The sequence below is a fragment of the Marmota monax genome, unplaced genomic scaffold, assembly GCF_021218885.2.
Source record: "Marmota monax isolate L192 unplaced genomic scaffold, Marmota_monax_Labrador192_F-V1.1 WCK01_AAM20220418_F8-fsc01156, whole genome shotgun sequence".
Taxonomy (NCBI): Eukaryota; Metazoa; Chordata; class Mammalia; order Rodentia; family Sciuridae; genus Marmota; species Marmota monax.
This window is the reverse complement of record NW_026692986.1, coordinates 24,587-36,517: the sequence shown is the minus strand read 5'-3', so window position 1 is coordinate 36,517 and position 11,931 is coordinate 24,587. Positions and strand designations below refer to the sequence as shown.

General features: G+C 39.0%; 1 pseudogene; it reads left to right on the top strand.

Annotated features, from left to right (window-relative positions):
- Nucleotides 1-755: 755 nt before the first annotated feature.
- Nucleotides 756-9,189, top strand: LOC124098014 (E3 ubiquitin-protein ligase SH3RF1-like; annotated as a pseudogene).
- Nucleotides 9,190-11,931: the final 2,742 nt, after the last annotated feature.

Genomic DNA, 11,931 nt, shown 5'->3' with positions numbered 1-11,931 from the left:
AAGATTATGTATATAAAACTCCCATTGTTGTTTGTGTAATAGTAAATTAATCAAACTTATTTACACTATCTAGAATAAAAAAATGGAAATAACTTACTGATAAGATTCATTTTTAAATCATCTTTATTTACAAAATACTATCCTTAGAATTATAATTCCATTTAGCTTCAATTAGAGCAAAAGTATAATCACTTAATAAGTAAAAGTAGTTACTTAAAAACTAAAAATTAGAATAAGTCAAATTACATTTGAAGAAGTCAAAAACATCAGGTTTCTTGTTGTGGTTCTTGATATTTAGTAGCAGGCTCATTTGTAGGTGAAATCAGCCCTGAAGGAAACTCACTTCTATTTTCAAAATGGGGTTCTGGAGGTAAATCCATCTCTTGGGGGAAGATAATGAGGAAAACACCTCAGTAAATAGACATTTTGCATTGGGGATGGAGGGGGCTGTGGGCCTGGTGGAAAATAACCTGGAGATGATCCGTTTTCTGGAGGAGGTAGAGGAAAAAAAGGTTCTCTTCTCAACTGACTCCTTGAATCCACTGGAAACAATAGACCTCTGATTGGAGGGAAGGGTGAGAAAGCAAAGCCAGAAGCAATTTCTGGGTTTTAAGCAGGGAGAAATGAATCAGGCACATTGGAATTACCAACATTAACTTTGGTATCATTTCTACTAGATTCCATTTCTGAAGATGTAGGCCAATCCATTTTACCCAAAGACAGAATAGTAGAACTTCTAAGTTCTGCTGGTCCAGATGGTCTATTATAATTATAATAACATCCATCTTGCCTTTGTAGAGGAAGACATGGATCTAAATATGGATCTCCTGGTGGATGGACCATCATCCTATGGGCCTTTACCCATGAAGGTGACAGGGGCCCAGTGTAATAAAAAGCACTGAGAATCAGTTAACCCATCAGAGCCTAATTCTGTTTTTTCATTGAAAATATGAGAGCCCAGAGGTTTCTCTTGGCCTCTTGAACCTCTTCTTCCTCCCCCTGGAAGCAAAGATAAAAGTCTGTATGGACTCTTCTTTTCCAGAAGTGGAGCTCTCATTTCAGATGAAGGCTGACACAGTACTGAGGGACAATTTAGGGCATGCTCTCTGCCAAAGGCTGTATTTGAATCATCAAGTGCATAAGAATCTTTTTCTTTTTGTCTGTTGTGAACATTGTCTTTACTTAAATCATTGAGGTATCTTTTAGCACTCTGAGCTGCCCACACATATGCTTTTTTCTCATAGTACATAATCTGCCCCGGATGAGAATGAATGCTTCTCTCCAATTCTTCTTCAAAAACTTTGACTTACTTTCTCTAGGTCTCCAGCTGTTCAGTTGCATGGCTGGTGTTTTCATCCACTTTGGAAAATTTCTCCTCACATTTTACATGGTAATTTTCCTTTACTATTAATTTCCTTTGGAGTTTCATTACACTTTCTTGATATAGTTCAGTCATGACTTTAAATTTCTGCTGAAGATTCTGATTCTCACTTTTATTTTGTGTATATATTACTGCAAAGAGGCTTGCTCTGTCTTAATATTCTATAAGGTTCAGATAATAAAGTAAGAAATGGTTACTTTCTCCTTCTAATATTTTAAAAGAGGCATTTAACTTAGCACCATACACCGGTTCCTTCAAATCTCCTTTTGGCTGATCATTTAATTGAGTGCCAATCTCTGATTCACTTTTCATTTCCAACTCCAAGTTACCATCATCTGTTAGGTCTTCTCCAAGCAAGGAAGCACAATCTTTCATCTGCAACAAGTGCTTTGTCAGAGACTTAATGTGATTTTCTTTCTCTCTTAGCATTTGTTCTGCAAGCACTTTAGAGTCTTCAAGTGTTCTTTTCTGTTTATTAAGGTCATTCACTTTTTTTTTCCATACTTCAGCTTCTTCTAAAATATGTTTCCAACTTTTCTAAAGTTTGAAATTTTCATTCAAAACTTCTTTTATTGCTACCTTAAATTCTTCTTCATTCACTTAAAATATTCTCAAGGTTGTTTTAGCTTCAGCTATTTGTGAGTTGAGGAATTTTGATTCATCTTCTCTGGACTGAATCCTTTTGGATATATCTTCCACCATTTCATTCTGCTGAGAATATTTAGTTTTCTCTTCTTTTAGCTCTTTTTCTAGAGACAGTATTTCATCGCCAAGTTCAGATTTGAACCTATCCAACTTTTCATATATTGCCTCCCAATTTTCTGCTTCTATTGACTTCTTCTCAAAAACGGTGTCCTTTAAAGATGACTCTAAGCCTTCATACTCTTTTTTCAACAAGGCTAACTGTTTAATGTAGTTCAAATTTTTCTTCAATTAGTCCAGGAAGTTTTAGAGCAAGCTTTTTTTCTTCTTACATAAAGCCTGTTTCTAACACATTGACAAAATCTCTACAAAAACAACAGAACAGCAAAAGATCCAATAGCTGAACATGTCACCAACTCCTGAGGATAGCCATAAGTATTAGAGCCTGATTTCATGTCCTCAGACAATGATGCCACAATCCTAAGTACTTATGCCCAAGACACAACTCAGGGGCAGCCCTTGGCCACTCTATCACACTAAGGCTCATTTAGCTATTGCTGCTGCAACTACAGCCTGTCCCACCATGCCAAAAGAGGTTGGGTACACTCAGGTCTTGGTCAGGGACCCAAAGTTGCACCAGGCAATGGAGAATAATATTGTGAAGCAGCTGCAGGGGTGGGGTAGGGGGTAGGGGGTAGAGGGTCTGTGGGCATAGACATGGAAAGAAGTTATGGGCTCCCAGGTGCCTAGCACACTCACATTGCCTTTGTGGAAAATTTTGGCCCCTTCACTATGCTTTGCATCCTGAAGCAGTGCAGGTTCAAGCCTGCCCCAATATAGTCAGAGAAAACTCCTCTCTTGCAACCAGTCCTTGGTTTGATTTCAAGACTGAGCTTATTATGTTCAATTCTATTCAGTCATAATATCAACCAGTTTGATGTAACTAAAATTCTAAAGCTTTGTAAAATATTTGAAGAGCCATTATGTCACACATTTATATTTGTACCACTTTCCCTTTTATTTTAATGACTCATTCCTTTTCCTCCCCTCATGTTCACTCCCTTTTTCTTCTTTTCTTTTTTTCTTTCTAAGTTGCCTCCCCTTCCCTTCTCTACCTTTCTATTTCTTGCAATGTTGGAGGTTAAACTGCAAGGCCTTCTATATGCTAGGCAAGCTCTCTACCCCTGAGCTCCATGTGTAGCCCTGTTGACACTTCCTATAGAAGTAATCTGAAATTTTTCTATAGAAAAAGTTTCATGTAAGACTATTTTAAAAGTAATGTTAGAAGAGTTGCTAACAAGAACACAAATCAGTTTTGACAAGTTACTTTTAAAAAGAACAGCATGTGTAATATTTATAAAAAGAAGGGGCTTACAATTAGAGTTGGTTTTCATGTCAGTTTTTCCAGACTACTATGTATTTAAGAGTCTTCAAGAGTTTTCAAAACCTTTTTTCAGATGCTCTTTTGACTTCTCATAGTATGTAAATACTTCTAAGTAACCTGGTTCTTATAAATATATAGCAAAAAGTAGGATAAGATGTGACACTTTGAAATGGATTTAGCTTCTGAAGATGAATTATGTTGTTGTTCAAATAGAGTCCATTACTTGATGTAAATAAAAGACATCCATATATATATATATATATATATATATATATATATATATATATATATATATATTTCCTAGTTATTCTTAAATTTTTGATGAGCCAGATCTAATGTTTGAAGGAAACCATTCTCTACTAGTCACTGGTTTCCTAAATGTATCTAAAGTTAAAAGGCAATACCCCACCATGTATGAATTAGACCAATTATATTTCAATGGCCAGAGGGGTATTAATGTAATCTAAAACATTTATCCTGTTTCACAAGGCATAAAAGTTTAGAAAATTTTTAACAATTGTAATTATGCGAGATTATAAATATGTTAATTAGTTTGTGGTGAATATTTCATAGGTATATACCTATATCAGAATCAAATTATCAGCTAGGCATGGTGTTACATACCTGTAATCCTAGACACTTAGGAGGCTTAAGCAGGAATATCACAAGTTCAAGGCCAGCCTCAGCAATTTCACCAGGTCCTATACAATTTAGTGAAACCATGTCTCCAAGAAAGAAAAAACACAAGCCCTTAAAGCCACATTTCAGACCATTAAACCACAACACCATGAGCTACCCTCTATTAACTCATGACCCAGTAAGTCTCACTAGATGCTGTCACCATGATCCTTAACTTCCAGAGCCATGAGCTAAATAAAGGTCTTTTCTCTATCATTTATCCAGGGTCATTTTCAATTATAGTAATAGAAATTATATTAAGTTTCAGAGAGATTCCTGGTCAAGGCACACAAGTAAAAAGCAATACCTCTGGAACTCAAACCAATTGTCTTCAGTTCCAAACCTTAATAGAAGCAATTAGCCATCAAGTATAACAAGCAAAAACCAGGCTGCAGATTCCTCTTTACTTGCCAGAGCTGTTTCTGTTTGGATGTAAAAGTCACTGATGAGAGTAGCTTGATTTCATCTGCAGCATCTGTATCAAGCTACCTACTTTCAAATCCACTTCCTGAGCCTTTTCCTCATCTGAACATGCAGGTCAATAACACTTTAGTAATAGTGATAATAATATCCACTAATAGAGTTATCCTCATCATTAAATGAACAGACAGAACAGACATCAATTGCTGTTCCATCCCTTCACACTCTCCTTTTCTAGTTTTTTTACTAGGGAAAAAAAGTGAGGATTTTTAAAAATGATTTTTCTTTGAAGGAGTATAGAATTTTGAAATTACAAGAGAACTTTTATAGCATATCAAATAGTAATAAGATACTGAACCACACCCAGCTAAAAAAGTTAAGTCTGGGGCAATTACCTTTAAGACTTTCCACTCTGTGACATGGGCAACTTGTCTTACCACTTATTTAATATCAGAAAGTCTTGCACCAGTCATGTCATCATTCCCCGTATTACCAGAAATGATGATGATAGACGCAGTACCACATGAGCTTCCTGAATATTTCCAGAGTTCAGAAACAGCTATTTGTACACTTTCCACAACTTGTAATTTCATTTCCTACCAAAAGTCTAGTACTGAACAATTTTTCTTTGTAAAATGCAAGCATTGTGTTGTAGCACCTTACATTTAGAAAACAGTGAGCTTGGTGTGGTGGCACATGCCTCTAATCCCAGCAACTCAGGAGGCTAAGACAGAAGGATTGTGAGTTCAAACAACTTTCAGCAAAAAGCAAGATGCTAGGCAACTCAGTGAGACCCGGTCTCTAAATAAAATACAAACTATGGATGAGGATGTTGGGGGTGTCCTTGAGTTCAACCCCTGGTACTCCTTCTGAACAGAAGATTATTGTTTCTTTTTCTGACATGTTACTCTCGGAAATGGGGATCTTCATTCCAGAGAAACTACTGTGTATAATTTATTAACTGAGAGATGTTAATTTGTTGGACAAAAGGATTCACTATCATAGTACCATAAAGAGTTTGAAGTAGACATCAGAAGACTCAAGGAGAGATGATATGGACATCCAGGGAGTCCAAAAGATGATTCCTATGAGTCCAAACAGCATCCATGGATCAAATATAACCAGAAAGTGCTCTCATGATTAAAATGATTGTTACAGTGGACAAAAATTATTCCTCTTGTTTAACATCACTGGACCACCCCAGGGGTCCTCTAGGAAACCTCCACAAATCATTCAGACCATGTCAACCTTCAGCACTGTGTCTGGGAGCCACTCTGATTCACTGATACTTATGCCAAAGCAGTTGTAAAATATTTTGAATATCACTTCTGGGTATCATCAAAACTACTTAATTAAGAATATTGCTTGTCCCTAAAATCTTATATACTTTCCCCTTGAGCTATTTGACAGTGTTTATTACTAAAAAATGCTAGCAGCTCAAAGTGAGATCCAGCTCCATGAAATGCATCCTTTTCCTATAGTAGGTATTCATCAAATTATGCATGTTAAAATTTAATTTATAATTCATACACACACTGTTAAAGTTCTAAAAACTATATGCTACAACACAATTTATCATTCACTTCTTTAGAACCATGTATTATTTATCTCTTTACTATTCCCTACTAGAATAACAACTCAACAGTAAGACTAATACACAGATCCTTAATGACAAAATAATTTGGTTTTATTCATGGAAATACTCGAGTTTATTAAAATATATAGAGAAGATCCAAAAAGGGGACCATTTTTCCTGCTGTTTAACCCTAAACTGTATGAATTGTTTAGAAATGGGTACTAGCCCAGTCAGTAAGAGTGTGTCTCATGGAAAATAATTAAAATAACCAGATAGAGTTTTGAAGAATAATATCTGCATTTAAAGAAAGCAATAAAAATTTTTATATTCAAAAGAAAATGATTAGCTATTTGAAAAATTACAATTTTCAAAATTCACTAAAGCTGTATCACCATGATTTTATTACATAAAGTATGTAATGGTGTCATGAAATACTACTCGCTGAACAACAGCTCAGAAAATAGCCACACAGTTAAAGGCATTTGACAATGGAATAATATTCTATGACAAAGAGCCATGCACAAAACAATTGGTGAAAACAGAAAGTGTGAGAGCTCTGAAGATGCAGGGAGACATACAGATGCTTAAGAAAGGTTGTTTTCAAGAGCACAACAGGCAGCCACACAGATCACATTGCTCTTGGATTTCTTTTTTCAAGTTCAAGATATGATGGGAAAGGCAGCAGAACACAACAGACACTAGTATGGCAATATGTAAATCAATGGATGTGTAACTGATGTAATTCTGCAATCTGTATATGGGGTAAAAATGGGAGCTCATAACCCACTTGAATCAAAGTGTGAAATATGATATATCAAGAACTATGTAATGTTTTGAACAGCCAACAATAAAAAAATTAAAAAAAAAAAAAAGATATGATGGGGTGCTAGGTAAAGCAGAAGGTCAACCCAAAGAGAGTCAGAAGTGAAAGTCATTGACTTATCTCTGCAAACAAGATTTCCAATTCCTTTAAAAGCCACCATCCCACAGGACCTGAGCACACTAAAATACTCAAGGCCAAAATGTACTTGCCCCTCCCAACTTCTCCATTGTGTTAGCCAGCATCTCCTGCAGGGTCCACACTGAGAGGAACTGCTATAGCACAAAGGTACACATGTACATGTTGACCAGGTCATTCTGTAAGGAAAGAGGGAGAGCCATATGTATGTCACCAGTGTCAAGCATCCAGGCTCATCTTACTTGGTGTCCTCCAGCTGCTGTCACAGAAAGTGTGATGGTGCTTGCTGTCCTGTCAGCTGCCCATTACTACAAGACACTGTCATTATTGCTTGTTTGATACATTGTCACACTCAGGATAACAATAGCTGCCACTTGCAGTATGTATCCTGACAGGAATTGCCCTGTAGCTTTGTCTATAGTCCCTGTAGTTTTCTATAACAGACTATTACTACCAGAGACAATGAAAGCAGAGAAGTTGAGTCAGCATTAAAATTTGACTATTCCAACTCTCACACATTGGTTTCTAACCCACCAATAATTCTGTTGATTTAAAAAATAACATTCATGGCTTGGCAAGTGGGAGGAAGTGGCAGCTGTGAATTGTGTCTGTGTGGAGAGGGGGACAGCAGAGAGGAGTCTCCAGGGGCCACTGCAGCTGCTTCAGAGAATCAAGGAGCAGCAGGCAAGACTGAGTAGAATCTGCAGTGGCCATGACCACCACTGTGGGGACCAAGAACAAAGAGGAGGAGCAAAGATGCAAAAGCAAAGTCTGAAATGAATGTTACATAAATCATTTTAAGAGCTGTACACAACTATTTACATTTCTGAAGCCTTTTCTCAGTAAGTACCTCAAGAAGGATGAATCTGCCTTCTTGAATCTTTTAGAGTGTCCTGTGTGTCTATAATTCCTGGGTACTTCTGCAAAAGTCTTGCCTTGCCAGCTCAGGTTTTGCAAAGAATGATTGCTGGGATCGTAGTTTCACTCAGTTGTCCTGAGTGCAGGACTCTTGTTGGCTCCCATGACTAGGAGCTTCCCAATAACTTCCTGCTGGTCAGGCTTCTGGATGGCATCAAACAGAGGCTTTGGAAATCTAGCCAGTGGGGGCAGTGGGACCAACTGTACAGATGCATTAAGGGTTCAGGGCAGCACTATGGCTCATTGCAGTGCAAAATATCTGTAGAGCTCACAGTGTGGATGGAAGCCTAGGTTGCAAGCCTGGAGGCCTCAGTTGGGGTATACCTGTTACCATGTCCTACATCATTAAAATAAACATGAAGAAAAGGAGAACAGAGACTTTAAATTCAGCAAATGCAACATCTTCATTTATTGATGACATGTTGATGAAAACTGGTTCCACGGGTAAGTCAATGGGATCCATGGCATCATTGTGCAGATTATTAAACCATTGACTCAGCCCCACCTTATCACAAAGCACTTTATGACTTTGAAGTGAAAGACAAGGAAGCAGACAATGATCACCTTCCACTTGTTAAGGATGATGTTCTCACTCTGATCCAAAGATAGATGAAAATTGCACTGAAGGAATGTTGGCAGACAAAATAGAAATATTTCTGATTTCCTACATTGAGTTTAACTTGGTTGCTAAGGAGCTGACAGAATGGGATTAGCCTCCCATGGCAGGAGTTGATACTACAGAATGTACCTCAGTAGCATCCCAGAGCAGCACTGCCACAAAGCACTCCTACACCAAGAACACTACCAAAAAACGCCCTCCTTTACTTCCCTCACCATGGTGAGCAACTCCTCTAACATATCCCAGAACTGCCACTCCATACTATCAGCCCTTCTGTCTTCATCAGCCCTAGCAACCTCTCAGCTGCCACAAGGATCAGAGAAATATCTGGGCTTTCCTTCAGTGTTCCTTATCAGTTTCATGTGAGTTCCACAAAGTCAACTGTGATCCCCCTACCCACCCAAGCAGTGCAGTGACAACCAGCCCCTTTTTAAATTTCCTGTTGGATGTCCCCTATCCAGCTGCCCATGAAACTATGAAGACTCCCTTTCCCAAAAGCACTGTCCTGGCTGCCACTGTCCTCACCTTCGTGCTGTCAGCAGCTAGTGCTGCTGCTGCTGGAAGGGGACCCTGGCCCTCGGCAGGATCCACTGCTCACAGGTTGAGAGACTGAATATTATGAAGATGTTAATTCTGCCCAAATTTATCTACAAATTTGATGTCATCCCAATATGAGTTCTAGCAGTTAATTTGTGTAAATGTATATATTTATTACAGAATTTAAGCAGAAATGAAAAGAATCAAAAATAGCAAAGGCTATTTTAAGGAATTAGAACAACATATAACAAGCCAACAAAAGTCAAGAGTATTTGAAAGGGATGGCATAGGAGCAAGAAAAGGCAGAGACCAGGGGAACAAACAAACCAGAATCCAGGAGCAGATGGCACTCTCACAGCTTTCACCCAGGTATGGTGGGAGAAGGTGGCCTTTTTTTTTATGCTGAGTGCACTGAACCTTCACAAGGGTAGGGATTGATCTCTACCTCAAACTACATACACTAAATATAACCCAGATGGATCCCAGACCTCAACATCAAAGTTAAGCCTATAAAGGCTCTGGAAGATAACAAAAGAGAATAACTTGCAGTGGGCAGGGGGGATGCAAAAAGCACAAACTGGGAATGAAAAAGTTGAGAAGCTGGAGCTCAGTCAAATGAGCCCCTGCTGTTCACCACCAAAGACAGCAAGAGCAGTGACACAGGAAAGCCATCTGTGACACAGATAGCTGATCAGACTCCCAGCAGAGCACCTGAAAATGCAGGAAATCAATGAAAAATGTCAAACTTACTTTTAAAAAACAGGTTGAGGCTCAAACATGTGTTTCACAAAACAGTACACTCAATGGCCACCAAAGACTCAAAAAGTTGTTTGATAAGACCAGCAAAATGCAAACAAAAACCACCATGAAATTATATGACCATCATAAAGATTAAATGCTTTCTAAAACTAATGTCACTGGTGGGATCCTTAACTGGTGGGCCATCACATTCCTGCCTCACTCTGTTCTGGTTTATAAGGCTTACTAGTGACTATATAGACACTGATTTAAAGGACAAATAAAGAAGGAAGCTTTAGGGATGAACTCATGTAATCCCATGAGCCCCTGACACAGAGGAGATGGTGAAAGCATATTTGCATAGTGAAATAACACACAGACAAACATGGACCTGTCTTTTATGAAAAGACCTGCCCAAAAAACAGCCAACCCATTCATAGCACCCATCATGCCAACCACACATCTAAAAAAAAAGGTCTGAAAACTTATTAATCACTGCCCAAACAAAAGCTAGCCTGAGGCTACTCTGACAGTGCCTGTTTTATTACCACTGCACCCATGTGAAAAACTGATATGCTGTCAGCATTTCAGTCTACAGAATAAAAGAATCGTGACAAAACTCTTTAGCAATGCATTTTCTCTGCCAATAGAAATAGACTGAATTTATTTTACCTTAAATAGATTATATTTATACCATATCAGAGCCTGTCTTGGAAGCTGTGCCAAACTATGCAGTTCTAGACTTAATGGCCAAGCAAAAATGGGCACTGAAAGATCGAAAAGGGCTTGTCGTTGGAGAAAATGCCAGTTTATTGAGGAAGAGCTCTGCATATTTATAGTGTTGGGGGTGGTTTGACAGTTATGAAAGTTTAACAGATTAATGGTTTGACAGTTAACACAGGGTGCTTTCTGATTGATGGGTAAGGATCATGTGAGTCAACACGGCTCACCATTGGACGGGTCTTCTTGGGGGGATGGGGAAGTTAGTCTTTGGAGCCCAGGTGACTCCCAACATTCCCTCCTCTTTGTTATTAAATGAGAGTGGGCGTTGACTCATTCTGACTGCTTTCTGCTGAGATGGGGCAGTGTGGGAGAATAGGAAACAAGTAGGGAGCCACCACAGGAGGGCAGAGAAGACTGCTGTAGCTTCAGGAACCAGATCAACAAAGGTTCCTTGCCACTACAGATCCATGATGATGTCAGGCTGCTCTTCAAACTCTCTCCTATCTGGGTGTCTCTGAAACCAGCTTGCTTCTCTCTTTACCTTTCTCAAAACATCCCAGCTTTCCAAAGAGCTTTTTCCCTCTTTACCTTTCTCTGGCCCTTGTATCCCAAAATATCACTGTTCCAAGCTTTCACTAGTCTTGTCTCTCTTCACACCAAGAAAGCATGGGCTTTGTAATAAAGAAGGCAGCTTCTCCCATGGTCTGAACGAAGGTGGCCAAGGGAGGACGGTGGCCCATTGTTACCATATTTCCCTTTGAGAGCATTCAGATCTCTCTAGGTTTTATGTGAAACACCTCAACCTTAAATACTGATACTTGAAATTCTTATGAAACTGGGAGGGCAAACAAAACACACATGGTTCTCCTGAGGCCCAGAAGGCAACTGGTAAAGTGCTCTCTTATAATAAAGGTCACAATTATTAAGGGGTCACCATGCTCTGGACACCTAAGAGGTTTGTCAGAAGGACAACACACAATGGTCCCACTACCAGCCACATCCAAGAAAGTAGTAAGGAGGAGAAGGGGTTCTGGCTGGAGGGGGCCCTTAGTGTCACTTTCTTTGAATCATCAGACATAGGGAAAAGAGAACACCCAGGAGGGGCCAGAAATAAGGGGGAGCATTAGGTATTGGGCTAAGAATGGAAACATGGGAGAGGTGGAGCTTGAGGGGATCTTGTGGGGAGGGATGAAAAGAGTACTTAATGACAGGTGATGTTCGTTGGATCTTTTGATGAAGGTGTAGGAGCACCAGGCTTAAGCCTGGAAATGTGAATCCACAGGGTAAGTTGGTTATTAAATAGCTTGAGTTTGGCTGCCAAGGGAGTGCACATATTCACCTGAGCAGGACCTTTCCA